Source organism: Amblyraja radiata, chromosome 14 (assembly GCF_010909765.2).
Source record: "Amblyraja radiata isolate CabotCenter1 chromosome 14, sAmbRad1.1.pri, whole genome shotgun sequence".
NCBI lineage: Eukaryota > Metazoa > Chordata > Chondrichthyes > Rajiformes > Rajidae > Amblyraja > Amblyraja radiata.
In genome coordinates, this window is record NC_045969.1 from 41,170,403 (window position 1) to 41,197,778 (window position 27,376).

The 27,376-nt window shown below is 43.0% G+C and overlaps 1 protein-coding gene across 1 annotated transcript in view; it reads left to right on the plus strand.

Moving 5' to 3' along the window:
• Positions 1 to 27,376, plus strand: part of pola1 (DNA polymerase alpha 1, catalytic subunit) — a 248,098-nt gene that overhangs the window by 201,428 nt on the left and 19,294 nt on the right. The window lies entirely within an intron of this gene.

The window sequence follows — 27,376 nt, forward strand, 5'->3', positions numbered from 1 at the left end:
TGATTTTTATACTCTATCTGATCACATTTGTTCCATATGTTTGGTATGTTTATCGACCAAATTTTTAGTTGAGGTAGTTTTAGTGGAGAATGATTTCTCCATTCCAGAAAACAGAAAGAGTGATTGTTAAATACAGTTCTAAATGCATCAACTCTAATTTCAAGACAATTCTGTTTTTTATCTTCCCATCCATGAGAAATGATTTTTGCCTTTTTGCCGAGTTGAAGGCTCATCGATAAAATGCCTTCCGGGGCACAAATAAACCTTTTAAACACAGAAATATTAGTCAAATGTATGCAACTTATCTTCCGAATTTAACCCTTGAAGCATTAAGTTAAGATGTGCGGTGTCCATGTATAAACTCTTCAACAAATAATACTTTTCCTGATAAGTGGCATATTTAGAATGCCAAGGGTATTTAGTGTGTCTAAAATCTCCCAGTTGAACCCATTTTGGTTTAAAACGTCCATGCTACTTTCTATGCTGTTGTGCTCCTTAGACTATACCTACTTTAGAAGTCACTCATTTTCACCTAAGATAAAGGTCCGTGGGTTTGTGTCAAATAAAAATTGAGGTTCTCAATTATGATTCAAAAACGTTACTCATTGTAGCTTCAAAGCATAAGGAAATCATTTTACGTTTCTGGTCAGTCGTAACTACCTGGCTGGTGGCTGCATGCAGAAGTGAAGGTTCAGCAATGGTAACGTTGCTGAGCAGAGAAGAAGGATGGTTAGACTCTTGATAGATGTGTTATACAAGCAGCCGGGGAACCTAGCTTGTCGTTGCCTTGCATGTGTAACATGAATGTTATGTGCCACTTATCACCCAGGTTGACCAGATCTTGCTGCACATGGACTGAGGAGCAGCAAGGAGCCCTTGAGCCAGTCATCTTCAGCCATGTTCCTTTGCTCTTACTGTTTCCAAACAGAGGAGATTTTTCCCCATTAACGTTTTACTGGGAACTCTTAATGTCGTATATGATAAAACGCTGTCTTGATTTCGACGGGAGCCACCAGCCAACCTCTGGAAATTGCCTTTAGTTTAGACTTTAGAGATGCAATGCAGAAGCTGGCCCTTCGGCCCAGAGAGTCCGTGCTGACCTGCGATCGCCATACACACTAGGGACAAATCACAATTTTACCGAAGCTAATTAACCAATAAACCTTTACATGTTTGGAGTGTGGGAGGAAACGGAGCACCCAGCGAAAACCTACCCGGCCACAGGGAGAATGTCCAAACACCGTACAGAAAGCACCCCAGGTCGGGATTTAATCCACGCCTCTGGTGCTGTGAGTCAGTAGCTCTATTACTGTGCCACCCCCAAATCTCTTGAACTGGAAAGCCTAATGTTGCTCTGTTTTCAGCCTTGTCAATTTTCTGTGTCGTAAAGTGGCTTTGCTGACAGTGATCATGTTTAAACACATGTACACAATGCCAAATTGGGCGATCTAAGGCTTGTTTCAATTAAGTGATGTTTGCATGCTTTATTTTACTTGCAGGCTATTTGGAATTTATGAGCATGTTATTCTAAAATAACCAATGCATTAGAAGAAGAAATGTAAACATAGGAGAGATGAGACTTTTTAATTGGTGTTGAAACACACTGCTGCAGCTAAATAGCTAGAGGCCAGAGTCCAGGATTAATGCCCTTGGCCTAAGCATGCTGCTGTGGAATATCAGCATAGCACTGATCCACCATAGATTTTCCGGCACCCTTGGTTCCAGAGCCTTGCTGGGTTATCCATTTAGTCAGACTAACAGAGATCACGGCCTCCGAGAACTCAAACGGTACTGGGCTCTGTCTCAGAAGTCGGCTGTGGGAATGGATCTGCCGGCTCCGGCTGAGCCAGAGTTCCAGAGCCCGAGTTGCAGGTGAAAAATTGGACACGCAGTATGGTCGCATAAGTCAGCTATGGGAACTGGTCTGTTGGCTATGGGAACTGGTCTGTTGGCTATGGGAACTGGTCTGTTGGCTATGGGAACTGGTCTGTTGGCTCTGGAGTTTTAGAGCCCCAGCCTCAGGCAGCAAACTCGACTTGCCGATCGGCCACTGAAGTGCTGATGATGTCGAGATTGCCCAGCCTAGGCACCGCATTTTCGGGGGGGTCTTCCAGTGGGGATATCAATTGCGCTCTCCTAATTTTGTCCTGATTAAAGGAGGTACCGGACCACCAGTTGCCAGAAAATCAGTGGTAGATCTGCACTGCCCAGTGGCACGGTCCTTGTAGCCTCTTGATGGGTTTGGAATATCTCCTTGCAAGTGTTTCACGTAGTTGTAAGAAATGGACCAAACACATTCCTAAAGGAACGTGGCAGCTGAAAGTACCATGGTTTGCTCTGTATGAATCTTAAAGTAATTTAGGAATGTTTGGTTCTGGTGTAGTTTTGCCTAGATTTGATTTCCATCCCTGTCATCAAAGACCATTTCCCAGAAATGGGCACCATATTCTGTGTATGTATTGGGAATTCCTCTTCAGATATGGAGAGCAGAAAAGATGAACACACAAGGTAGGTCTGATTTGGTTGTGAAAGCAGCAGACTATTGTCTACACACAGTCATACAGGAAACTGCAACACATTTTGCATGAGAAATGCAAATGGGAGCCGTTCTGCAGTTTGTCAAGATGATGTCCGATGCTGTGCCTGCTTTCCTTGCCCAATCTACAGAAATTGTGACCTGTTCTATTTAATTTAGCCTAAAAAATACTCTTGACTCAACATCCACCACAATTCTCAACACAAGTCCAAAGTTCTATCATCTTGTGCGAACAAATGTCTCTTTGCAAGTTAAAATATGTTTGCCAGAGCTATCTCTTTTAACCCTCCTCTTTTCATTCTTTAAGTGCACTCGTACATTTCTTCTACACCTCAAAGGATTTGCTTGATCCCAGCTACCTGTACCTGACAAGCCTCTTTTATTCTGACTAGTGCCTCAATATCCCTCCTGAACCTGCCAGACTTTCCCTTCACTCTGACAAGAACATCCTGTCCCTGTACTCTCCCAATCTCTTTATTAACAGTTTTCCACATGCTAGACATCCTTTTATCTGTAAAACGCATTTCCTAATCAACCTCTGCAAGTTCCTGCCTAACACCTTTCCCAAATTTAGGACTTTAACTTAGTGGGCCAATTCTACCTTTAACGTTGCTAACGTTGATAAGAAACTCTGTCCATTGGAAACTAATACCCTGTTTGACTGAAGCAAAAGCCTCCTACTATTGCATTCAGTTTCCCTTGCAGTAAGCAATAACATCATGTTTGCTTTCCTAATTACTTGTTGTACTTGTAAACTGGCCGTTTCTATATCATGCATGGGGAAACCCAAATCTCTTTGCAACTCCGAGCTCTGCAATTTCTCAACAATTGAAAAATAAGTATTTTTATCCTTTTTCCCGCAGAAATGGACTGTTTGACAAGTACCCACGTTATAGTCTTGCTTTTGCGCCACTTTTCTTCCCCCTCCTCTTTGTACCAGCTACTTCCTGCTCTACTCTTTCCATCCAGTTGAAAGGTCAAGACTTTGAGTGTCCATATCCCTCCGCAGATGCTGCCTGACCTGCTGAGTTTGACTGAGTTTCTCCAGTTTCCAGCATCTGCATCTCTTGTGTCCCCACAGAATAATCAGATCTTTGCTCAATAATTTAACCTATCCACATTCCCTTCACAACTTTCCAAGCTATCTTTGTATCATAGTCAAATTTAGCAACCATACATTTTCTGCCGCCATCGAAGTTGCGTATATATATTGTTTGAAGTTCTGATGTAAATTGGTTCTCTATCTTTTCTTGTCTGCATCTTCATGGAAACCTTTATAATGAACCAGCTTCCTTCTGTTGGATGAAACAAACTGCACGGGACTGCTGTTCTATGATCATCGTGTATTTTGCACCTTGATGGACAACAGAGATACGTATTGTGTAGGAAAGAACTGCAGATGCTGGTTTACACTGAAGATAGACACAAAATGCTGGAGTAACTCAGCAGGACTGGCAGCATTGTCTCGACCCGAAACATGTCCCATTCCTTCTCTGCAGAGATGCTGCCTGTCCCGCTGAGTTACTCCAGCATTTTGAGTTTATCTTCGGAGAAACAATAATAAGATCATAAGTAATAGGATCAGAGAAAATAGGTCATTTGGCCCATCAAGTCTACTGCGTCATTCAATCATGGCTGATCTATCTCTCCCTCTTAACCCTATTGTCCTGCCTTCTCCTCATAACCTCTGACACCCGTACTAATCAAGAATCTTATCTTACTGCCTGAAATATATCCACTGACTTGGCGTCCACAGCCTTCTGTGGTAAAGAATTCCACAGATTCACCACCCTCTGACTAAAGAACTTCCTCCTCATCTCCTTCCTAAAAGAATGTCCTTTAATTCTGAGGCTATGGCCTCTAGTCCTAGACTCTCCAACTAGTGGAAACATCCTCTCCACATCCACTCTATCCCAGCCTTTCACTATTGTGTACGTTTCAATGAGGTCCCTCCATCATTCTTCTAAACTCCAACGAGTGCAGGCCCAGTGTGCAACACTCATCATATGTTAACCTACTCATTCCTGAGATCATTCTTGTAAACAGGATAAGTACAAGTAGGTCTGTTTTTTTCGATACATAAACAGGAAACATCATCAGATGTTGAAGATAGACACAAAATGCTGGAGCAACTCAGCGGGTCAGGCAGCATCTCTGGAGAGAAGGAATGGGTGACGTTTCGGGTTGAGTCCCTTCTTCAGAAAAACCTTATAGTTCCCCATCCCAGCACGGCCCGATTCTATCTTCTCCACAATAAAAAAAATAGTTCAGCATCATCAGATGTTGTGCAGATAGTCTGCCAGTATAAAAGATTTCAGCTTTTCCTATTGTCGTATCAGTTGAGGAGTTATGTGAATGCACATACCAGGAAATTAAACTTGTACGTGTAATCTTGCACAGTTAAGAGTGAAGAACTAGGGCAAAGTATTGTTGGATAAGTCATTGGAAGAACTGGGTCGGGCATGATGGACTCAGTAGCTATCTTCTATGCCTTATGTTTCAATGGTTTAATTAATGCTAAAGCCAAGGCGAGAAAAGTCAGCAACAATATTTCAAATTTGAAGTAATCTTTATATTTGCTTTTCAATATTGATTAGCTGCTGATCTCACAAAGTTATTCGTGTTTCTTGTGCTAACAGATTAGCTTTTCTTCAAACAGGTTACATTTTAATGTCTTTCATATAGATTCTTACAGCATAGAAACAGACCCTTCGGCCCAACTTGCCCACAGTGGCCAACGTGTCCCATCTGCACTAGCCCCACCGGCCTGTGTTTGGCCCATATGCCTCCAAATCTGTCCTATCCATGTACCTGTTTAAATGTTTCTTAAGCGTTGCATTTGCACTCGGCTCAACTATCTCCTCCGGCAGCTCTTTCCGCACACCCACCACTCTTTGTGTGAAAAGGTTACCCCTCGGGTTCCTGTTAAATCATTCCCCCCTCACCTTCAACCTATGTCCTTTGGTTATCAATTCCCCTACTCTGGGCCATAGGCTCTGTGCATCTACCCGATCTATTCCTCTCATGATTTTGTATCTTTGGTTCATTGACTTAGTAACAACATTTAAAATCCAATTTAGAGTCCCTTTGTGTATTCTCCCATTTTAGATAGTACTTGTGTGTCATAAGGAATTCCATTCCTTGTATGTTGAACACCACAATATTTTTGCATTTCCCTGAGCTTTATGGTAATAGAAGTAAAGATAACAGGTTTGAGTATAGAATTCTCAAGACAGTTTGCTTGATGCATGTAATATATGTGTCAAACTGGGCAAAAACTGGCAACTGTGAAACCCTATAATTTGCAAGACCAAGGTGCAAAACGTGTGTCGGATGCAGGAATCGTTGAAGCTCTGCTGAAGGTTGCTTTCGTCTAGAGCGGCAAACAATAAATTCATGTCCAGACGAGCCGATTTCCCCGGTGCTCTGGTTTCCTCCCATACTCCAAAGATGTACAGGTTTGTAGGTTAATTGGGTTTGGTAAAGATTGTAAATTGTCCCCAGTGTGTAGGATAGTGCTAGTGTACGGGATTCGCTGGTCAGCGTGGACTCGGTGGGACGAAGGGCCTATTTCCGTACTGCATCTCTCAACTAAACTAAACAGCCACATTTTTGATTTTGCCTTCTGTGTCTCTTTCACCTTTTTCACATCCACGATAAGCCAGCTCCAGTCTTTTCTTCCTTGCTAATTTGCGCACAAAAACAATCTCTCGATAGTCAAAAAATATGTTTATGAACTTTTTTTGTTGAAAGCGTTGGAACAACAACTTTTCATCAGCTCAGAATCTTTACTGCTAAGTTACGTTGTACGAAAATAAGGCAGTACTGCTGAAACGTGAAGAAAAAAAGTGTGGTATAATAATAATTAGCCAGTACAAAGGTCATGGGCACCTGTTGTGGCGCAAGTGATGAGAAGGTTGGACAATAACATCATCCAACAGATGCCAATGACTGGAGAGGGAATGTTGCTTGGAGTTGCCCCTGGAGGCTCCCGGGATGTGCCGCGGACCCAGTGGGCCGCCACGAAGGAAGAGCCGCCAAGAGGGACCCGGCGGGGCCGCTTCCTTCAGCTCTGAAACCGCCGAGGTCGATGCCAAAGACCAGAGAGTCGAAGAGGAGGGAAGGAGCTGCCCATTGAATCTTGTACTCAGCATTGTTGCCAATAATGTGTCCTCCTGACCAATTTGACACTTAAAGCAGTTTTCTGTAAATTCACTTTGTACTTTGGCTGGTGACGACGGACACGAGGCGTGGGCCGGTAGGAGACGGAGCAGGGTATCGCCTCCTGCGCCTTCAAGGTCGGCTGCAGCAAGCACACCCTGGACACAGTGGCAGTCGGGTGAGGAGAGGGACGTTGCTTCACAGGCCGAGCCAGTTGCGGGCGATGGAGGAGGCCCTGCAGCAGCTTGGGGCTTTCCTGGATCGGGGGCCGCTCCAGTATGTGGACAAAACTTTGAGTTTCTGTAGATGGCGCCAAAATATGTGCATTTTTGAGCTGCGCACAAATAATTTCACTGTGCAGTGCACACGACAATAAAGAACCATTGGCATATTGTGCTGTTGGTTATGACAGACTGGTGCACGATGCATTTTGTGTGGGACACAGAGAAGATAACCAGTTGGAATAAGCTTTCCTTCTTCCTTGCCCATCATTTCTTGCAGAGAGTTGCATCTTTTCTGAACCTGTCATTGAAGTGGCACAGGAGGACTTAGAGACTAGAAGCAAGGAACTGCAGATGCTGGTTTACTAAAGAAAAGACAAAGTGCAGGAGAAATGCATCTTGAGTTTCAGGCTTAACATGGGGATGAGGACGAATTTCTTATGGCAGAAGGTGGTGAATCTGGAATTTGTTGCCACAAACACAGGTGGAGGCCGAGTCATGGGGTATTTATAAAGCGGAGATCGATTGGCTCTTGATTCGTGGGGGGGGGGGGGGTGGGCAGCAAAGGTTGTAGGGAGAAGGTAAGAGAATGGGGTTGAGAGGGCAAAAATTGATCAGTCATGATCAAATGGCAGGGCAGACTTATTAGGAATCACATTATCTGGTGCAGCATTTGGATTTCTGCATTTCTACAAATTCAAAGCCTGAATGAAATGTTAGTTTATGAATCGGAAGAGCTGATGCAAAGCGGAGGTACTTATTTGATGAAAATTAAGACATTGTTTAAATAATGACATTTGCACATCTATATATTTATTCTAGTGAATGATTTTGATCATCATCTGCATGCATCATTGCAAAGAATTGTCAATGAATTTGCTATTATTCACAAATTGAATTCTATTATACCTATTCTTTCCTTAGCTTGTTCAAAGTATATTGTTCTGCACATAAATTCAATAGAGGATGAAGCGAATAGCTGGCGAGCAAAAGGAGCATTAGAAAAATATATGGCAATTAGGAGCCTTCATTTGGCAAGAGGAACAATTAAAACACGTAATTATGAAAGAATGGGACACAGAAGTATAGATAAAAAATCAAATGAAATGAATTTATCTGCGTTTTTTTATATTGCAGAAACTCACAACAAAGCTGCTGTAATGAGATTCTTTCTCTGTCTTGAGGTACCCTGGTTTTACATGCCAGCCCTGTATTTTGAATGCACTTTGGTACTCATCTCCGTGATGGAGTATAACACGAATAGCCTTTTTAAAAGATTGTGATTGGCACCCTGTTTTTGATACATGCAATCATGGTGCATGTTAAATTCAGAGGACTTGTCTAATCAAGAATTCAATACAAGAAGAGGTGGTAGCTAGCATATAACCCACTGTAATAAGTGAATATGTTGATTGAAAACAGCTTCTAGATTGAGGAAATGATAGAGGTTGTAATTGGGATGAAAGACGAGCATGATGGTGCTTATGTAGTCGAAATGGATCATATTTCAGTAATAGCAACTCATTTAACAAGGGCGATCTGGGATTCTTTTCAATGTTCTTGGTTATTGATTGACGATGTGACAATTTTTAATGTGGCAGGTCTTGTAAAATGGTGGCGCTGAAGCACGTGTTGCACTGAATAACTCGTGTCTCTTTGTCTAAATGGGCAAGCAGCTTCACCTACTTTTGAATGGCAATGCGAATCATTGCCTTTTGTTAAATTACCTCTATATTGCCAACTTTTATGCTTTTTTTTGCTATGTATTTTCTTGAAGTGTATTTTTATTGTGTTGTTTGTCCACCAGAGCTGTGAGAAACCACTTACAGCTTAAATCACGTAGAAACTCATCTTTTCTTTCTGCAATGGTATTTAATTTTATTCTTTCCATTTTATGTGAATTGAGAACGGCAGTCAATAATTTTGTCTTGAGATAAATATCTTATTTAAGTTCATTAGCCGCAGGCTTTGTTGCAAGCAATCACATTGTCCTTCTGTAGCATCGCCCTTTTGTTATGCATTTGTAACTAGACCTTCACTAGCATTAACTTTTCTTTATAGTCCCTTCTCCGTCTTTGAATCTTCCCTTTCCCACATCTAGGCGCTGTTGGTATTTGCATCCATGAAGGCAGCCTCTGCATTACCTTGTTATGAAGCTTGACTAGCTCTCCTGGTTCCTCCGCTGCCACTGGGCTGAGGATCAGTCTTACTGCACTAAACATTGGAAAGAACAACGCCATTAAATTTAGCCATGCCAATAAGTATTACTCCTCAGGAATTACTGTATCTTTTTCCCGGCCTTCATCCGATGTATTCAAGAGAGAGTTGGATATAGCTCTTAGGGCTAACGGAATCAAGGGATATGGGGAGAAAGCAGGAATGGGGTACTGATTCTGGATGATCAGCCATGATCATTTTCAATGGCGGTGCTGGCTCGCATGGCCGAATGGCCTACTCCACCTATTTTCTATGTTTCTATCCCGAGTCAAAACCAAATTCCATTCATTCCTGAGATGTTTCTAGTTCCCAAATTTTTCCTTTATACTTCCATATAATCAACCCACTGCTAACAGAGAGCCCTTACCGACTGTTAAAAAATCTCTCTTTTACTCGCCTCTGGAGCTTTGGACTGGTTTGCTAAGTTATCCATTCTCACAGGATCCAAGAGCATCAGCTCATTTAAAAGTTTGATGTGTGCATCCTTTCTGACATTACCTTCTATTTAACTACTTCATGAGCTGGCGTGTCACCTACCAGTGCACTAACTGGAGAATATTTTGTGCTTTAATTCTGCTATGGCCTCAGCCTCCCTGTCTCCAGCACAACAAATGCCCCTCTCTCCTTGATTTTCGATTGTCTTTCATTTTCACTAAAGTTTCTACATCCTCTCACTCTTTTTCCCCCATTACCCTGAAATACTCCAGCCTCTCCCCCAAGCCTCTCTATCCCTCCACCAACTCATTCTAATTCTTAAAACATTGCAATAATTCACATTTGTTACTCTGGCAATCTTGATGTTCTGTACTGATACCTTAAGGAAAGCTTCAAGAAATTTGTCCCTCTTGTTTCTGTAGTCCAAAATGCTCTGCATGATCACATAATTTCACAACTGATTTTTAACGTTACTAATTCTAACTTTACCAGTTTGGCATAGTATTGGGTTATTCGATGGGCACTCTTTTGTTCAAATTTAACAGCATTCCATTTGCTTGAACATTTACTGAACTTTCACATATTGCTGCCGAGCTGACTATACAATGTTTATGAATCAGCAGGAGATTGAGATACTGAGCAGGTCTAGGTAGGTTTTCTTCAAAAAGACATCATAAATGCTTTTTGCAGATTGCTTTTTTTCTCCCTTTCCATTGAAATTCCCTCTAATACGGAGAGGTGCATAAATCTTTAGTAATTTATGTTAGCTCTGACAATGTATAGTGCAGTGGGAAGAGGAATTCAAATGGTGTATTGCTGCCAGCACCTTGGTATTGAACAGATCTTAAATGCTAGTTAGCTACAGGTGGCAAACTGGTTGACACCAGACTGCTCTTGTCTGATACTGGGTTGATTTCTTGCAGCAACTTTGAGAATTGGTGCAGTGATTATCTGTTTAGTTTTGAGGGTTACAGTGGTTAAAATGTTAGTCAAGAACAGTCCTTAATCACAGCGAATTCTTTAGCAGCACAACCACCCGAAGCAGTGGCCGAGCAATAAGAGTGTATATTTGACTATTCACACTAAATTTACTTTGGAGAAAGTACGAGGTTGATAACTTCTGTTAGACTAATGTACAGCAGTTATGGTAAACACATGCTTTTGAAACCTCAGCGGATCATTCTGACACATGGCTGATAACTTATCACTCGAAAGGTTTGACAGCCTGTGTTTATTCTAAAATGCTTTAGTATACAAGTGATATCTTTTTAAGATTATATGGACATTTTCTTTTATATAATCAACAGCTACTTAAAAAGCTCATTTTTTTCCCCAAAGTGTAGAACTAATCCTTTTCATAAGCAAAATGCATTTTTTTTCGCATTTAAGAGAAGAATTGAATGTGTTTCCAAACCCTTACAGAGTACTACTTTCCCGTGGTACCTTTCAGTTAGTAAGGTCTTGTTGAAAAAAAGGGCCAGTGTGATCATAAGGTCATAAGCAATCGGAGTAGAATTCAGCCATTCGGCCCATCACGTCTACTCTGCCATTCAATCATGGCTCTCTCTCTCCTAACCCCATTCTCCTGCCTTCTCTCCATAACCTCTGACATCTGTACTAATCAAGAATTAGTGATCCACATGCTATTTGATTTTTTTTTTCAAATTGAAGTCTGGTTTACCAAGAAAGGTTTGAAGAAAGGATTGTTTCCTGTTTGATATTTATTTTCTTTGCTGAATGAATGGGAACCAGGATGAAACTAACTGAGGTCTGAGACCACATTGTCCAGTCCAATGTGAAGAGATTACGACATGGGAATCAAATGAAGGATGTTCCCAAAGCTTTAAAAAAAAAATATAACGTCCTCACTGACTCATTGAAATTCCACGCCCATGGCATTTTACATTGGAGAAAGGTTCTTCAGGGTGGCATAGAGAACCTTGAGTCGTCGAGTTGAACATCATCTCAAGCATGCCCTTCGGCCCACCGCGTCAATGCCTACCACCGGGCTTATCTATGCTAGTCTCATTTACATGCATTACATGCATTACATGCACAGACCGGTGGGGGCGCTGTCCTGTGTATGGCTGCCCAGCCAGCAGCTGTCCGTCTTTTCATCTCTTTTTTTTATTTTTAGTTAGTTAAAGTGTTTTTGTTTCTGGAGTTCTAGACTTTTTTATGTGGGGGGTGGGGGGGGGAAGGGGGAACCTACCTTTCAGGGTCCCTACCTGGTCGGAGAGGCGGCTTTTCTCCAGGCTGCAGTTTCGACCCGTCCTCGCGGCCTACCAGCGGGCCTGGAGCGGCGTTTCCTGTCGGGGACCGCCCAGAACCACGGCTTCGGCAGCGGCACAGCGCTGGAGCGCTAACACGGAGCGGAGCGGGCGATGCCTTGCCCGGGTCGCCGCGCTAGAGCTCCGGTGAGCTGAAGACCGCCGAGAAAAACATCGCGGAGCTGCGGGACTGTGGAGCCGCGGGCAGCGGCACTGTACTTTACATCGAGAGCCTGGGATCTCTCGATGAGATCGCCAGTAGTGGAGCTCCATCGGCGCGGCCCTGTTGGCTTCGGAAACCGCGGCCTCCAGTACGGAAGCGGCCGTTCCAGGTGTCCCAAGCCGCTGTGAGGATTCTCCCGACGCCGGAGCACCATCACCCGGCGAGAATGGCCTGGAACATCGGGTCTCCGTGGAGGCAACTGTGGAGGCCTCAATAGGCCCGACTATGGGTGAACTGGGGTTGGGGACTGGACATTGTGCCTTCCCTCATAATGGGAACCATTGTGGGGGGATGTTCTTTATGTTTAAATCTCTTATTAATGTTATGTCTGTATTCTTTCTTTATGTGCTGCATTGGCAAGAAGCATTTTACTACACCTAGGTGTATGTGACCATTAAATAACCTTTGAACCTTTTGAACCTTTTTTTAATTCCACATCCCTCTATGGTCTGCTTTTGCAAGTACCTGTTCAGATGCCTCTTAAATGTTGCTACTGTTCCTGCCAACACAACCTCCTCTGTCATCTCATTCCTGACACCAAATGGTCTTTGTGTGAATAATTTACTCCCACTTAAAATCCCACTGAACCTCTTCCCTCTCAACTTAAACCAATGCCCTCTAGTTTTAGACACTGCTACCATGGGAAACTGATTACTCTTTCTATGCATTTCATAATTTCATATTCCAATATCATGTCACATCTCACCCTTCTTTGAACCAGTGAAAAAAGACCCAGTGTGTAGGAAGGAACTGCAGATGCTGGCTTAAACCGAAGATAGACAAAAAAAAGCTGGTCAGACAGCATCTCTGGAGAAAAGGAAAAAGGGACGTTTCGGGTCAAGATCCTTCTTCAGACTGAAAGTCAATCTATCAAAAGATTCAATCCGGCTCATAACTCAAGCCCTCCAATCCCGGCAATATCCTTGTGAATCTTTTCTACACACTCGCTAGCTTAATCATATTTTTTCTATAATGTGGTGACTAGAACTACACATATTGCCCCAAGTGTGGCTGAATGTCCTCGATAACGTGGCACCCTAATGGCCGGTTCTCACGGTGCGACCTGACGCAAGATGTCACAAGAGTGAAGTGGTCGTGGTCCAGCACGAGTTCCGCACGATATAACGGGGGGTAGATAAAGAGTTCCCACGGTACTCTGCAATTCTGTCATTTGTGCGAGTAACTTGTCCGTCTCCCGATCTTTCCCGTTAATCGTGAATGAACATCGTGGACTGTAGTGTAGTTAATCACGTGGCACAAATGATGTCACTTTTTTTCACACACTATATAAATATCCTCCGTTCGTAGAATTGGCTCATTTGCAGACATGCCTATACAAAGTTGGTTCGAGTACAGGCTGGTTGTTATTTTCATTGACGCGCTGTATGCATTAGCGCAACATGTGCATCGAAAACGCTTGCGTGAAGGCAGAAGGGTGAGATTAATTAAAAAGAGAATTAAGAGGAAGTCTCACTGGGTTTAGCCCATGTTTCAACGGAGACCTCAATTTGGACAATATGAGCAACTGCTTAATGTGCTGTGCGAAGAGGATAAAAGTGCATTCAAAAACTTTGTGTCAGAATTTCACCCGAGCTCTTTAATGAGTTAAAGAATAATTTGGGACCTCTGCTGAAGAAGACTGACACTGTAATGAGAAAGGCACTGGAACCAGGGTTGCGCATAGCAATCACCCTCCGCTACTTGGCCTCAGACGATTCTTATAAAAGTCTGTCTTACAACTTTCTTGTCGCCACCAACAGCATCTGTGGTATTGTCCGAGAAACCTGTGAGGCGATCATCCAATTTTATTCAGCTGAAGTGATGGAATGCCCCAGTACACCAGATGCGTGGAAGAGAGTTGCACTGGGGTTTGAAAACAGGTGGAACTTTGCTCACACATGTGGGGCTTTGGATGGCAAGCATGTGGCAATTCGTAAACCACCCGGAGGTGGCTCAAATTATTTCAATTACAAGAAATTCCACTCAATTGTACTCATGGCGGTGGTTGATTATAACTACAACTTCCTGTATGTGGATGTGGGCACACCTGGAAGTGTTGGTGATGGCCGTATTTGGAAAGAAACCTGGCTTGGAAAGAAAATGGAAGGTGGAACAGCAGGCATGCCTGATCCAGAACCTCTGTCAGGAGAAGACAGCCCGGACATCCCATATGCGATGGTTGCTGATGAAGCCTTTGCACTACGGCCCTGGATTATGAAGCCATATCCACAGAGGAATCTAACTAGGGAACAGAGGATCTTCAATTACAGGCTGTCAAGGGCCAGGAGGGTAGTAGAAAATTATTTTGGCATCTTGGCAAACAGATTTAGATGCTTGCTCAAGACAATGGAGCAGAGGCCCAAGAATGTGGAGAGTATAGTATATGCAGCATGTGTTCTGCACAACCTGATCCGAATGAGAGGTGCAGCTGCTGGATCAGCAACATCCATCCAGGACGGTGACATAGTGGACAGTGACACAGGGGAAGTAACACTAGGTGCTTGGAGAAGTGGTGCGAACAAGTTGAAAATGGTCTCACTGCAGCGTTTGAAAGGTAACTCGGGCACATCCAGTGTGAAAGAGCAAAGAGACCATCTCTGTGCTTATTACAATTCACAATTGGGGAGTGTGTCGTGGCAGGACAGCTATATTGATGGGTAGCCGACCACAGGAACACTACTGCATGTTATAAGCTGACTTCCTAGTGTTGTCCTCTGAAAAGTGCTTCCTATAAGATGTTCGTCCGCAAAACCTGCCGTTTAGAACATTGCATTGTCCCTTTAAATGCCTGAGTTCACGCTTGTAGCGGAGGTTGATGGATATAATGTGTTTTAAATAATCTCGCGTGCCTCATTTGTTGTATTTCGTGTTTGCGAGGCCCTTTTACAGACAAATGTTTTGTGTGATGCATCTCCTCTCACTATGTGACAGAATTCGTCTTCTTATATTGTCAAATAGGAATAAAGACTTTGTATCACATTGTCTTATTTCATTTTCTACCAAGAGGTGAAGAACACGTTTAAATAGCTGAACATTTCAGGGTCCTGCACACTCAAAAATGTAAATGAGTGAAAATGTGATTATATCACCTCCATTAAGGTATTTTGTGTTTCAGCATGAGAGGGATTATAACATTAGAGACATTCATCTTGTAGTGATGTATTAATGACGATTTGCAGACATCCAGCTGATAATAAAAAATAAATTTATTTAGCAGTGAGGTAAACAAGCAATGACAATCAAAATGCTGAGGTAAAAGCTTTATCACACTTCAGGATATAATAAAATGTGGAGCCACCAACATGAGCATCACATCACCACTCACATGAGCACCCGGGATACTCCGCAGCCTTCGTCTCCAGCAGGTTGCGCTTTCTCTCCCTATTTCTATAATCCTCTCTGGATTTGTCATAGAGAATCTCATTGCATTGGTACCACTCCACCAGTTCCCCCTCTTGTTCCCTGTTGAAGTTATATGGCCTTACCTTCTGCCATCTTCCCTTTATGTTATCGTCTGCTGAGGCTATTGGGGAGGCAACAGCTACTGAGGAGGCAATCTCAAATCCACCTTGATCAACCTCTCCCTGCTCCAAGGAGCCCACAGGCAGTGGTATCTCTGGCATCTCCTCTTGCCTCTCCACCTGTCTCTCTTGCTGAGTCTCCTCCTCGTTTACCTGCATGGCTAAAAACTTTCTGACTTTCTTTGCCCCTTTCTTTGCGCTTTTCTGAGAGGCATCTCTGTAAGTCTTACTGTGAAAAAGATTCTCAAACAATGACAATTAGGTGGGACGTCCTCGATGGACACATGGTCCATTGGCGATATTGAGACCACCTTTTTTACTCACCTTATGTCCCCTCTGTCAAGCTTCTGGGTTTACCGTTCGCAGGAGTTCCCACGGTACCCGCAAGAGTCATTACGGATATCGCACGGATATCGCACTGGCATCTGCGTCCATACAATGTTGCAACGCTGCTCAAGTCACTCTTGGAGAAATTCAAAAAATTTTGAATTTTCTCCCGACCTTACAAAGTTACACGACTACCTGCCGTTAGCGCCACGGAGGTCCTCGGTGGTCCACGAATGCCGTACTGCTATCGCAGAAGGTTCCCACGATGTTAAACTCTTGTTAAGTCTTGCTTCAGGTCGCACCGTGAGAAAGCCCTTTAACTGCATTACTCATTGCCTCAGCTAATGAAGGCAAGCATGCTATACTCTTTGTCACCACCCAGTCTACCTGTGTTGCCACTTTCAGGCAATTTGGTATTTGTGCCACCACCAATAACACTCCCTAGGTTGCTACCATTCGTTTTGTAATCCTGCCCTGGTTTAACTTCCCAAAAGACATCACTTTGCAATCGTCTGATTTGAATTTAATCTACCCACTTCCCCAGTTTATCTAGATCCTGTTTTAACTTTAGATAACCTTCTTCACTATCCACTGTAGCACCGATTTTGGTGTCATCGAAAACTTGCTAGTCCTGCCACCGACATTCTCATCCAAGATCATTAATATATATGACAAACAATAAAGAACCTGATCTCTGTGGCACACCACTGGGTTCAAGCCACCGATCTGAAAACCAACCTTCCATTCCACCCCACACCTCTAACGATGAAGCTAACTTGTTATCTCACCCTGCAGCCCATGTACTCCAACCTTCTCGATCAGCCTACCATGGGGGACCTTGTCAAAGGCCTTGCTAAACTATCAGCCCTGCCCTCAACGCTTCCCTTGGTCACTTCTTTTAAAAAAATCCAATCAAATTCATAAGCTGTGATTTCCCACAAACAAAGCTATGCTGACTATCCCTGATCAGTCCCTGCCTTTCCAAATGGAAATTAATCCTGTTCCTTTCAATAGCTTTCCTATCACCGATATATAGTTCCCTGGCTTATCCCTGTTGCCCGACTTAAATAATGTTTACAAACAATGTTAATGGAGAAACAGAGAATGCCGAGGGTAAACTGGAATAAGATATTGAGCAACAGCCAATTGAAGGGAAAATATTCATCAGCAATTTTTAAAATTAGTTGTGCTATTTAATTTATTTTAATTGTTCAATGACTTTCTTAAAATGACAGAACAGCATTCCAATGAGTTAAGCAGAAACTGACAATATGACAAAGAGAAGTTTCTATTTTTGAGTAAATGGCCAACATTCATCTTCACATATAGCAGGTTAGCTAATTGGGCATTGGAGCCAGCTCACCTGATCCATGCCAGTTTTTTAAGCATTAAGAGTAATTTGTGTTTAAATAGTTCCTTAAAGCATTGCCAATTCGCTTCACAGGAGAAAATAAATTGATGCTGAGTTAAATAACGAAATTTTGGTGCAGGTGGTCTCCAGGTAGGTTCAGAGAAAGTCTTGAAGCAGGAGAGTGCGATGGGGAGACAGAATGGACAGGCGGAAATGTCAGTGCCAATCCTGAATGTGCGCTGACATTTATATCAAAGAAGATCCATAAATCTCTGCCAAGGCCGCAGCAATCTCCTCCCTAGCAACCCATAGACAATGCAGAATAGATGCAGGAGTAGGCCATTCGGCCCTTTGAGCCAGCAACGCCATTCACTGTGATCATGGCTGATCATCCCCAATCAGTACCCCGTTCCTGCCTTCTCCCCATATCCATTGACTCCACTATCTTTAAGAGCTCTATCTAACTCTCTCTTGAGAGCATCCAGAGAATCAGCCTCAACTGCCTTCTGAGACAGAAAATTCCACAGATTCACAACTCTGGGTGAAAAAGTTTCCCTAATCTAAATGGCCTGCCTCTTACTCTTAAACTGTGGCCCCTGGTTCTGCACTCCCCCAACATTGGGAACACGTTTCCTGCCTTTAACATGTCCAATCCCATAATAATCTTATATGTTTCAATGATAACCTCTCATCCTTCTAAATTCCAGTGTATGCAAGCACAGTGACTCCATTCTATCAACATATCCTGCCATCCCGGGAATTAACCTGGTGAACCTACGCTGCACTCCCTTAATAGCAAGAATATCCTTCCTTAAATTTGGAGACCAAAATTGCACACAATGCTCCAGGTGTGTTCTCACTAGGGCCCTGTACAACTGCAGAAGGACCTCTTTGCTCCTATACTCTACTCTTGTTATGAAGGCCAACATGCCATTAGCTTTATTCACTCCCGACTGTATCTGCCCAAGCAAAATATGAGGTGCTGTTCCTCCAATTTGCGTTTGGCCTCACTCTGACTGTGGAGGTTGCCCAGGATAGAAAGGTCAGTGTGGAATGGGAGGGGGAGTTAAAAAAAAAAAGTGTTTGGTAACTGGGAGATCATAGGTGTCCATTAGTAAAGTTGATGTGCACTAGAAATGCTTCAAGTGCACCTGTGGATATGAATTTTAACTTGGCATCACACAAATGACGTGAACATCTTAAAAATAGACGGGTGCCAACTCATTTTTGCATTTTGGTCTCAAGTAGTTTGCCTAGTTGAGAAACTGGAAAAAAGATTGCTTTATTTACTTCAATTTCACTAAAGTGCTTTAATATAGAAGACATCCCAGAAAATGGCTCTTTGTATTATATTTCACAATTGGCGCACGAGTTTGTAGATATTCACAAAAGCTTTCGCAATTGTTGGCAGGTTAAAAATGATCCATCTAATCCAAATTTGTATTAAGGGATGGGTGGGAGTGATGGGGAATGGGAAGTGAGCAATTCTAAAGTAGTGTTTCTGTTTTGCTTGCTAGTTTTCTGCAGTAAGTATAAATTGGCTTTCTGAAAATCTCTAAATTCCTCCATGATGTGGCCTTGTTAATGTTTTCACTTAGTTGCTTACTGAGATGGGCAGTATTTCAAGTTAACTCAAAGGGAATATAACATTCAATTGAAATGTTAGGATTAGATTGTGTGAACTTTTGCAAAAAATGACTGTTAAAGGTCGGTATTCCTCCATGTAAAATTAGATAGTGGAGATTGTCAGGGGCTCACTAAATGTGTTTTTAGCCACTCTATTTCTGGTTGCCACAGGGCCTTGGCATTGACCTGGTGCTGTTTTGAAATGAATTATTTTTTTAACATGTGTCTAAAATGTATGTTTCTGGTGTGTTGAATTCTTATGAGATTATAATTCAGCCCAGAGCACAGAATCTATACGAAAAAATAATGCTAGAGACCCTTCGTAATTTGTGATTGTGACTAACATGCCATGTTTGTCACAATGTTGTCTGCAATTTGCTGTTGAAATGATGGTGAAAACATCATAATTTACTGTTGCCAGTGCACAGAATTGTACACATGCTGTAGAATAGTCTGAAGAAAGGTCCCAACCCGAAATGTTGCCTATCCATTTTGTCCAGAGATGCTGCCTGATCTACTGAGTTACTCCAGTATTTTGTGTCTATCTTTGGTATAAACCAGCATCTGCAGTTCACTTTTATTGCATTATTACCTCCTCCAGCAGCTTGTTCCATGCACCTACCACCCTTTGTTCAAAAAAGGTTGCCCCTCAGGGTCCTATTAAATCTTTCCCCTCTATCCTTAAACCTTTGTCCTCTCGTTCACAATTCCCCTACTGTGTGTAAAAGACTGTGCATTTACCCTATCCATCCCTCTCGTGATCGTGTACAGCTCTTTAAGATCACTCCTTGTCCTCCTACGATCCAAGATATAATGTTCTAGCCTGCTCAACCTCTCCCTGTAGCTCAGGTCCTCGAGTCCTGGCAACATCCTCGTAAATCTTTTCTACACCCTTTCCAGCTTAATAATATCTGTCCTGGAACAGAGTGACCAAAACTCAACACAATACGCTAAATGTGCCTCACCAATGTCTTATATAGAAGTTGCTGATGTCTTGCTTCCCTACAGACTGCACTGTTGCAACCTTTGCAACTGTAGTCAATAGACGTTGCAAACATTTGTAGCTGTAAGACCCGTGAAAATATTAAGCTTTGTTCAATGAAGTGCGACTGTTTTTAATAACAAACTAAGTTATAATCAATTGTTGAATAAACTCCCCCGGCCTGAGTTCTGAGTATGTTTGTCATTTCCTTTAATCCTAGTGGGATGTGTAATTGTTATACATCTTTTGTTGCTGTAACTAAAACGTCGTCTACACAATCCACATTTTTTACTTCCTGATTTGTTGCCTCTGAGATTTCCTCAAACAGGATTAACAGATCTGGCTATATGGCAACCTCACTGTTACTAGGCTCTTAATATCCTGTACAGATGGTACCTGATTCAGTGTTACACTATAATGGAGGAGCTTCTTGCACCATTTATTCTGAAGCTAGCGGTGAACTCCCATATCTTTAGCACTGACGGCAAACTGCAGTCATGGTTATGTATTGCCGAGGAATAGTGGCTTGACATGAAAGTGCCTCTTTGGCATGGTTTAGAATTGTGTACATTAAGGTTAACCGCATATTTGTGTGGAATGTACTATATATTGTTTAGAAGTCCATTTATTTCCTTGTGCTTTTTCTTAAAGATTTGAAACTATGTTCATATATCAATACAATACAATACAATTTATTTGTCACTTGAACCTCATAGAGGCTCAAACGAAATGTTGTTTCTGTAGTCATACACACAAGAAAAAAAGACCCAAGACACAACACAATTTACACAGACATCCATCACAGCGCATCTCCTCCTCGCTGTGATGGAAGGCAAAAAAACTTATCTCTCCCCTGCACTCCCCATTCCCCTCCCGATGTCAGAGTCAAAGCCCCCGGTGGGCGATGGCAATTGTCCCGCGGCCATTAACGCCGCGCTGGGCGATGCAAGGCCGCGCTCCGGGTCTTGTTGTTGGAGCCCCCGGCGGGCGCTAGCAAAGTCCCGCAGCCGTTGTCCAAGCCGCGCGGGGCGGTGATGTAAGGCCCCGCTCCAGGTACTCTTTGACCCCGCGACTCGGGCGGGGAAGTCGCCGTTGCGGAAGCCCCGAAAAGCGGTCTCCCAGCTGGGACCCGCGGGCTCCCGGTGTTACTGTCCACCGGACCTGCGGTTGGAGCCTCCGAATCTCCGAGGGTTGGGTCGCAGCAGCGCGCCACCACAGCTCCACCCGCTCCGAACTTGGCCAGCTCCATGATGGCGAGTAGCTCCGCAGCTCCGCGACTGGAGCCCCCAGGACGTTCCTGCTGGAGGCCGCTCCACGTTGCAGCCCCAATGACAACGGAGACCCGACAGGGAAAAGGTCGGGTTCTCCGCGCAGGGGAAAGACCTTAAAAGTTTCCCCCCCACACACACACATACCCCATCAAAAAATAAATAAAAACTACATTAAAACCGGACAAAAAATAATAAAAAGACAGACGGACTGCAGAGGCCGCTGCGACGTGAGTCGCGCCGCCCACCGGGGGCGGCATGTGACTTGAATCTGGAGGTGTGCGTTTTCACACTTCTGTCCCTCTAGTCTGATGGGAGAGGGAAGAAGAGGGAGTGACAGGGGTGAGGGTGATCCTTTCACCAAAATTGCTAGTTTTCCCGAAATAGCGAACAGGTACAAACTACAACGCGGCAAGGAAATCCACGTGGTCACAGGGGAAATGTGCAAACTTCACACAGACAGCATTGAGGTTAGGATTGTATCTGGGTTTCTGGCGCTGCAGTGTAACTGTGTTGTAGAGACTGCTTCATTATCCATACAAGACCGAATAGGACTATCACTGCCATCACTGATTTTTGAATGAACATGCCGCGGGTACTCCACTAGTCCAGAATTTGAGACCAGCAACAAGCACCCCACGCTGGTCGCACACCACAATACAGAGTTAGTTTGTACACAAGTGCAGGTACCTCAGTGGGAGCTGGCACAATCTGTCTCCCTTTCTGTCCATTAATGGAGCTAAAGGGCCTGTCCCACGAGCATGCGACCTGCATGCGGCAAGCGCGAGCTAAAGGGCTGGTCTCACCAGCATGCGCCTGCATGCGGCAAGCGCGACAAAACCAGAAGCGGGAGCCGTGCACGGGGGTCGAGTGAGTGACACGGCGTCGAGGCGGATGCGTATGCCCGGCGATCGAAGTGGGACCGGCCGCGCAAGGCCGTACGGCTCGAGCGACCACGTTAGGTCGTGCTTACCACATGCAGGCGCATGCTGGTGGGACTGACCCTTTAGGTCGCGCTTGCCGCATGGAGTCGCATGCCCGTGGGACAGGCCCTTAACTGTGATGTAATGGAATGGCACATGAACGGAAAGCTCTTTGCTGCCTGTTAAGTCATGCCTCACTAACCATTGTAGCGATTGAGTAGTTGGACTGCACAGAAAGATTCAAATGCTTCAAAAATGTAACTTAAAATTGCCAAATCATTCAAATGGACGACAGATGTGCACGACAGATGGCACAATGGGCTAAGTGTTCGGCTGGCAACCGGAAGGTAGCTGGTTCGAATCCCGCTTGGAGTGCATACTGTCGTTGTGTCCTTGGGCAAGACACTTCACCCACCTTTGCCTGTGTGTGTCCTTGGGCAAGACACTTCACCCACCTTTGCCTGTGTGTGTGAATGTAATTATGTGAAGCACTTTGGGGTCAATGCAAGTTGACTAAAAATGTGCTATATAAATAAAGAAATTTAAATTTAATTTAATTTAAATACTACAAATTGAAGTAAGTCAAAGGAAGTCTAAATCTGCGGTTATGCCTACCAATTAAGCTTGGTACCCTCACCTCTAGTTCACAAGTTCATGACTCACAGGAACAGAATTTGGCCATTTGGCCCATTGAGTCTACTCCGCCATTCAATCGTGCCTGATCTGTCCTTCCCTCTCAACCCCGTTCTCCTGCTTTCTGCTCATAACCTTTGATACCGTTACTAATAACTTATCAATCTCCGCTTTAAAAATACCCATTGACTTGGCCTTCACAGCCATCTGTGGCAATGAATTCCACAGATTCACCACCCTCTGGTTAAAGAAATTCCTCCTCATCCCCTTACTGAGGCTGTGCCCTCTGATCCTAAACTCTCCCACTAAAGGAAACATCCTCTTCACATCCAATCTATCCAGGCCGTTCACTATCTGGGACGTTTCAATGAGATCCCCCTGGTGATCAAGACTGATTTTATGTGCAGAATTATCCTCCATCCACTGTGTTTTTTTGAGAAATAATCAGAGGAGTTGCTGTAGTTTATATTTCCTTGGCATGCTAATTAGTGTATTTACTGTTAAGAAAAGAGCAAATTGACAATCGTATTGCTAAAGATTGTCTGGTATGAGTCACATGGACACTCATTGCCTGGTGCAGTTTGAGTATATTTGACATGTTTATGATGTTTTTAATAAAACTAGTGTTTACCTTGGCCCCTTGTGTCATGCCAAATAGTGGTGACGGTTGCCTTGTACCAAGTCTAACCCAGCATGATTCTGACAAAGGGTTGCAGCCCAGAGATCTTGGCTATCTCTCTATCCACAGATGCTACCTGGCCTATTGAGATTTTACAATGTTTCCTATTTTTGATTTCCAGCACCTGCAGTTTTTTTTTCTATTTTCAAACTAGCCCAGAATATTTATTGTGTAGGGAGGAACTGCAGATGCTGGTTTAAACCAGAGATAGACACAAAAAGCTGGAGTAACTCAGCGGCACAGGCAGCATCTCTGGAGAGAATGAATGGGTGACGTTTTGGGTCGAGACCCTTCTTCAGACATATAAACTACAGCAACTTCTCAGACAGGTCCCCCCCCATATCCCAATCCCAAGGACGTGTGGTTTTGAAGGTGAATAGGCCACTGGAAGTTGCCACTGATGTGTATGGAGTGGATGAGAAAGTAGGATAACGTAGGACTAGCGTGACCGGATGATCAGTGGTCAACGTGTACCTGGTGGGCTGAAGGGCCTGTTTCTGTGCTGTGTCTCCAGAAAAATAAAATGTCAGGAACTCCCAGAGCATAGCTCTCCCTTATAGGGGAGTCCATGAGAAATCCATCAGAGAGTACACTCTGACGAAAGGTAGCAAACTGCTGACTGAAATTTTTTGGTAGGACTTCATTCATTCCAATTTCTGAAGTTGCTTCTTATACTCAGAAATGTTAGCAGGAACACAAGCTCAGGTTTCCACAATTTATTTGGAAAACTATTTTTCTCAGAAAGAAAAAAAAGCGCTTTCCACAATAATTTATTCTGTTTCAAAATTGTCCAGCATAACTTGGAATCTCTATTCTTTGCTCTTGTTTTTTTTATTTACTGTGCATTATGTTTGAAATGGAACCCAAGTAGATTCAGTTCCTTTGAACGCCCAATGTCACAATCCTGCTTGATACAAACAAATTCTTATTGCTTTACGCTTGAAGGTTTTCTGAAATGGCATTAGCCGGCTGACAGTAAAATTATAAATATTGGTGTTGTCACACTACTCTATAATCATGAATTAGAATTTTTATTCACAAAGGACTGTGGAGTTTTTTTTTAATTGAAGTTGCAGAGATGTGGCAGATTTTTAAAGATTTTAATAAGTGATAGCTCTCAGCTCAAGCTATTCTTTCTGGAGTGTGGCAAGATTCTGTTTCTTTCAATTAATTGTGAGTGAGGAATTAGTTTTGGTATCAGGAGTGTTATGCTCTCTCTGCAAAGCTATGTCTTCAATTCACAAAGTGCACGTATTATGCAACAAAGCAGTGAAATGCATGTAAGGAGTGATGCAACTTGCATGCACTGAGTAACACAACACTGGTCTGGTGCAACAGAAACATGGGTCTTACAATATATTGCTGCCAAAATACGTTGGGGAAATAATCACTTTGATTGCTACCCCTATAAAGGCAGCAGTGTCGCGGCTGGTAGAGCTGATGCCTCTGTGCCAGAGAGCCGGGTTCGACCCTGACCACGGATGCTGTCTGTGTGCAGTTTGCACATTCGCCTTGTAACTGGGTGCTCCAGTTTCCTCCCACATCCCAAAGGCATGCGGATTTTGAAGGTTAATTGGCCTCTGTAAATTGCACCTGATGTGTAGGGAGTGGATAGGAAAATAGTTGAACAGTGAACAGGGGATTGATGCTCAGCATTGACCTTGGTGGGCTGGTGGGCCGAAGGGCCTGTTTCAATCCTGTAGCTATAATCTAAACTAAAGCTAAAATCTCCACAAAGAAATGGAACTGCAGATGCTGGTTTACAAAAAAAAGGACACAAAGTGCTGGAGTAACTCGACGGGTCAAGCAGCATCCCTAAAGAACGTGGATAGGTGATGTTTCAGGCCGAGGCCCTAAAATCTCCATGGCAGCATTGAGTCCTTGTTGGGGTTTTGATCCATACAGGGCCTGTAACCTCTGGTATCAAGTAGCAAATCAATGTTAGACAACACCAGGTGTATGGGATACAGTGTGTGAAAGTAGAAGGATAGCAATTTAGTCTGAGCTAATGTTGGTGGGGTAGCAAGTGGGAATCTCATCAGAAGAATGGTCACGTGCGGGTGTGACAAATGTGGATGTTCGTTGTAATAGTTGAGTTGCAGTGGTGAGGAGATTGGTGATCTTTGGGGTGACGGTAGCCATTTGTGTAATTCTCTACTCGGGCTCAAATGCAAGGACAAGGCTAGAGGGGTATAATTTGTGTCGGCCGTGGGTATGTGCTGGAGTTACACAAGATTACAGATTTTGTGGTTGGAATCAATTGCAAAAAATTTGTTCCACTTGATAATAAAAATGGTGGTTAATCCAGAATAATCACTGGTTGGCGCAGACTAAGTGGGCCGAAGGGCCTGTTTCCACGCTGTATATCTAAAGTCTATCCAGAATAAGATGACAAAAGACCAATGTGTTGGGACCTGACCCACTGACTTTTGATTGTGGAAACGTTACAAATGAAGAAGAAAAGGGAAGTGATGGAGGTGACAAAGGTCTGGAATATTAATTTTAAATACACCACTAACTCAATATTATAAAATACATAAATTTGGAATGATGAGCAGTTAGTGTGTTCGGAAAGAAGTCAGGTCCTGTTAGACTTGGAGGAGACACCAGCTCATGCTGTCCCACAATCAGTGGCCTAATTTACATTTAATTGACTATCTAGTCATTCCTCCCTGCTTTTATAAGTTGGTTTTACAAAGCCCAATGAAACGTTGGCTTTGAGGATTAAACTTTTAAATTGAAGGCTCATCCCTTTATTTTCCTGACCTGTCTACTGAAGGTGGATTGTGTTCAAATCAAAATTAGGGCATCAGATTTGAGATTTTGAAATGTTTTATATCTCTCAAACGTTCCCAATATACCGAGGGATTAAATTATCCCAAGTAAATCATTATGGCAACAAATGCAGATGTCTTTGAATGCAAAATTAATTTTTCCAAAGACAATTATGATAGGAAAAAGAACAAAGCAAGACCCTTATCAGGACTGATTACTTGGATGTATTTTGTGAAAATGTTTGATTTGTTGCAGAGCAAGGTTTCATTTGAAAACTTTACCCATAATTAATCGCCAGTTAAACTTGTTTGATAGCACAAGTTCTGTTGCCTTGCATATTGTTTGTCAAGTACCTTTCCCCCACACTTGGAAAGAAAGTGGGATTTTAAATTCTATTCTCTGGAAGGATTTAAACCTAATTAAGCATTACATTAGACACCTTAGTGAATTTTCTTGGATGAATAGAAACATTTTTAAATTCCTAGAATGGTAATTTACTAGATTATCACTTACAATAAGTAACTCTGAGTGCCTGTTGTTAACTGAGGACTAATGTTGTAATTGGCTATTTTCCTGTTGCTAAGATTACAGCCGCAATATTGCAAATGGGCTTTCCTCGTCTGTATTCTCATGGTGTCACAAAGCCTCCTCATTTAGGTTTACGATGCCTTTTACAGCTGGTCTTGTAATGGGCTGAATATCGTTTTTATCCTGACTAATTTTATTTTGACTATTTGCAAAGCAGTTTTTTTTTTCACGATTAGGACTTTGAGTTTTATTTGTATTCATCTCCGATTTGGCAAAGTTCCATGTTTGTCGGGTCCGATATTACAGCTGTTATCCATATTGATTACAGGCACACACGTAGACATTATAATGGTGAGCTGCGTGTGTATATTCAAAGACAATTCAATCTGATCATTTTGTCAATGCGCTCTGTTTAAAACCAGTTTCCTAAACGTGGAATAAAAATGAAATAAATCTAGCCTTAAGTTTGACCTGTTCTGAAATCTATTTGTGCGCATGTGTCAAATATGACCAACATTATACTTCTCACATTGAAAGACATGTAGAAGGTATCTATAGTTCTGTAGAGCTTTTACAGCTCAGCATTGTTCTGGCTTGACTGACATGTAATGCAGAGCCTGAGGTTTTAAAATGGCCAAAGTTTGACAAGAGTGAATCATTGTAGTCATAACTGAATAATTTATTTTGTATTGTGAATAAA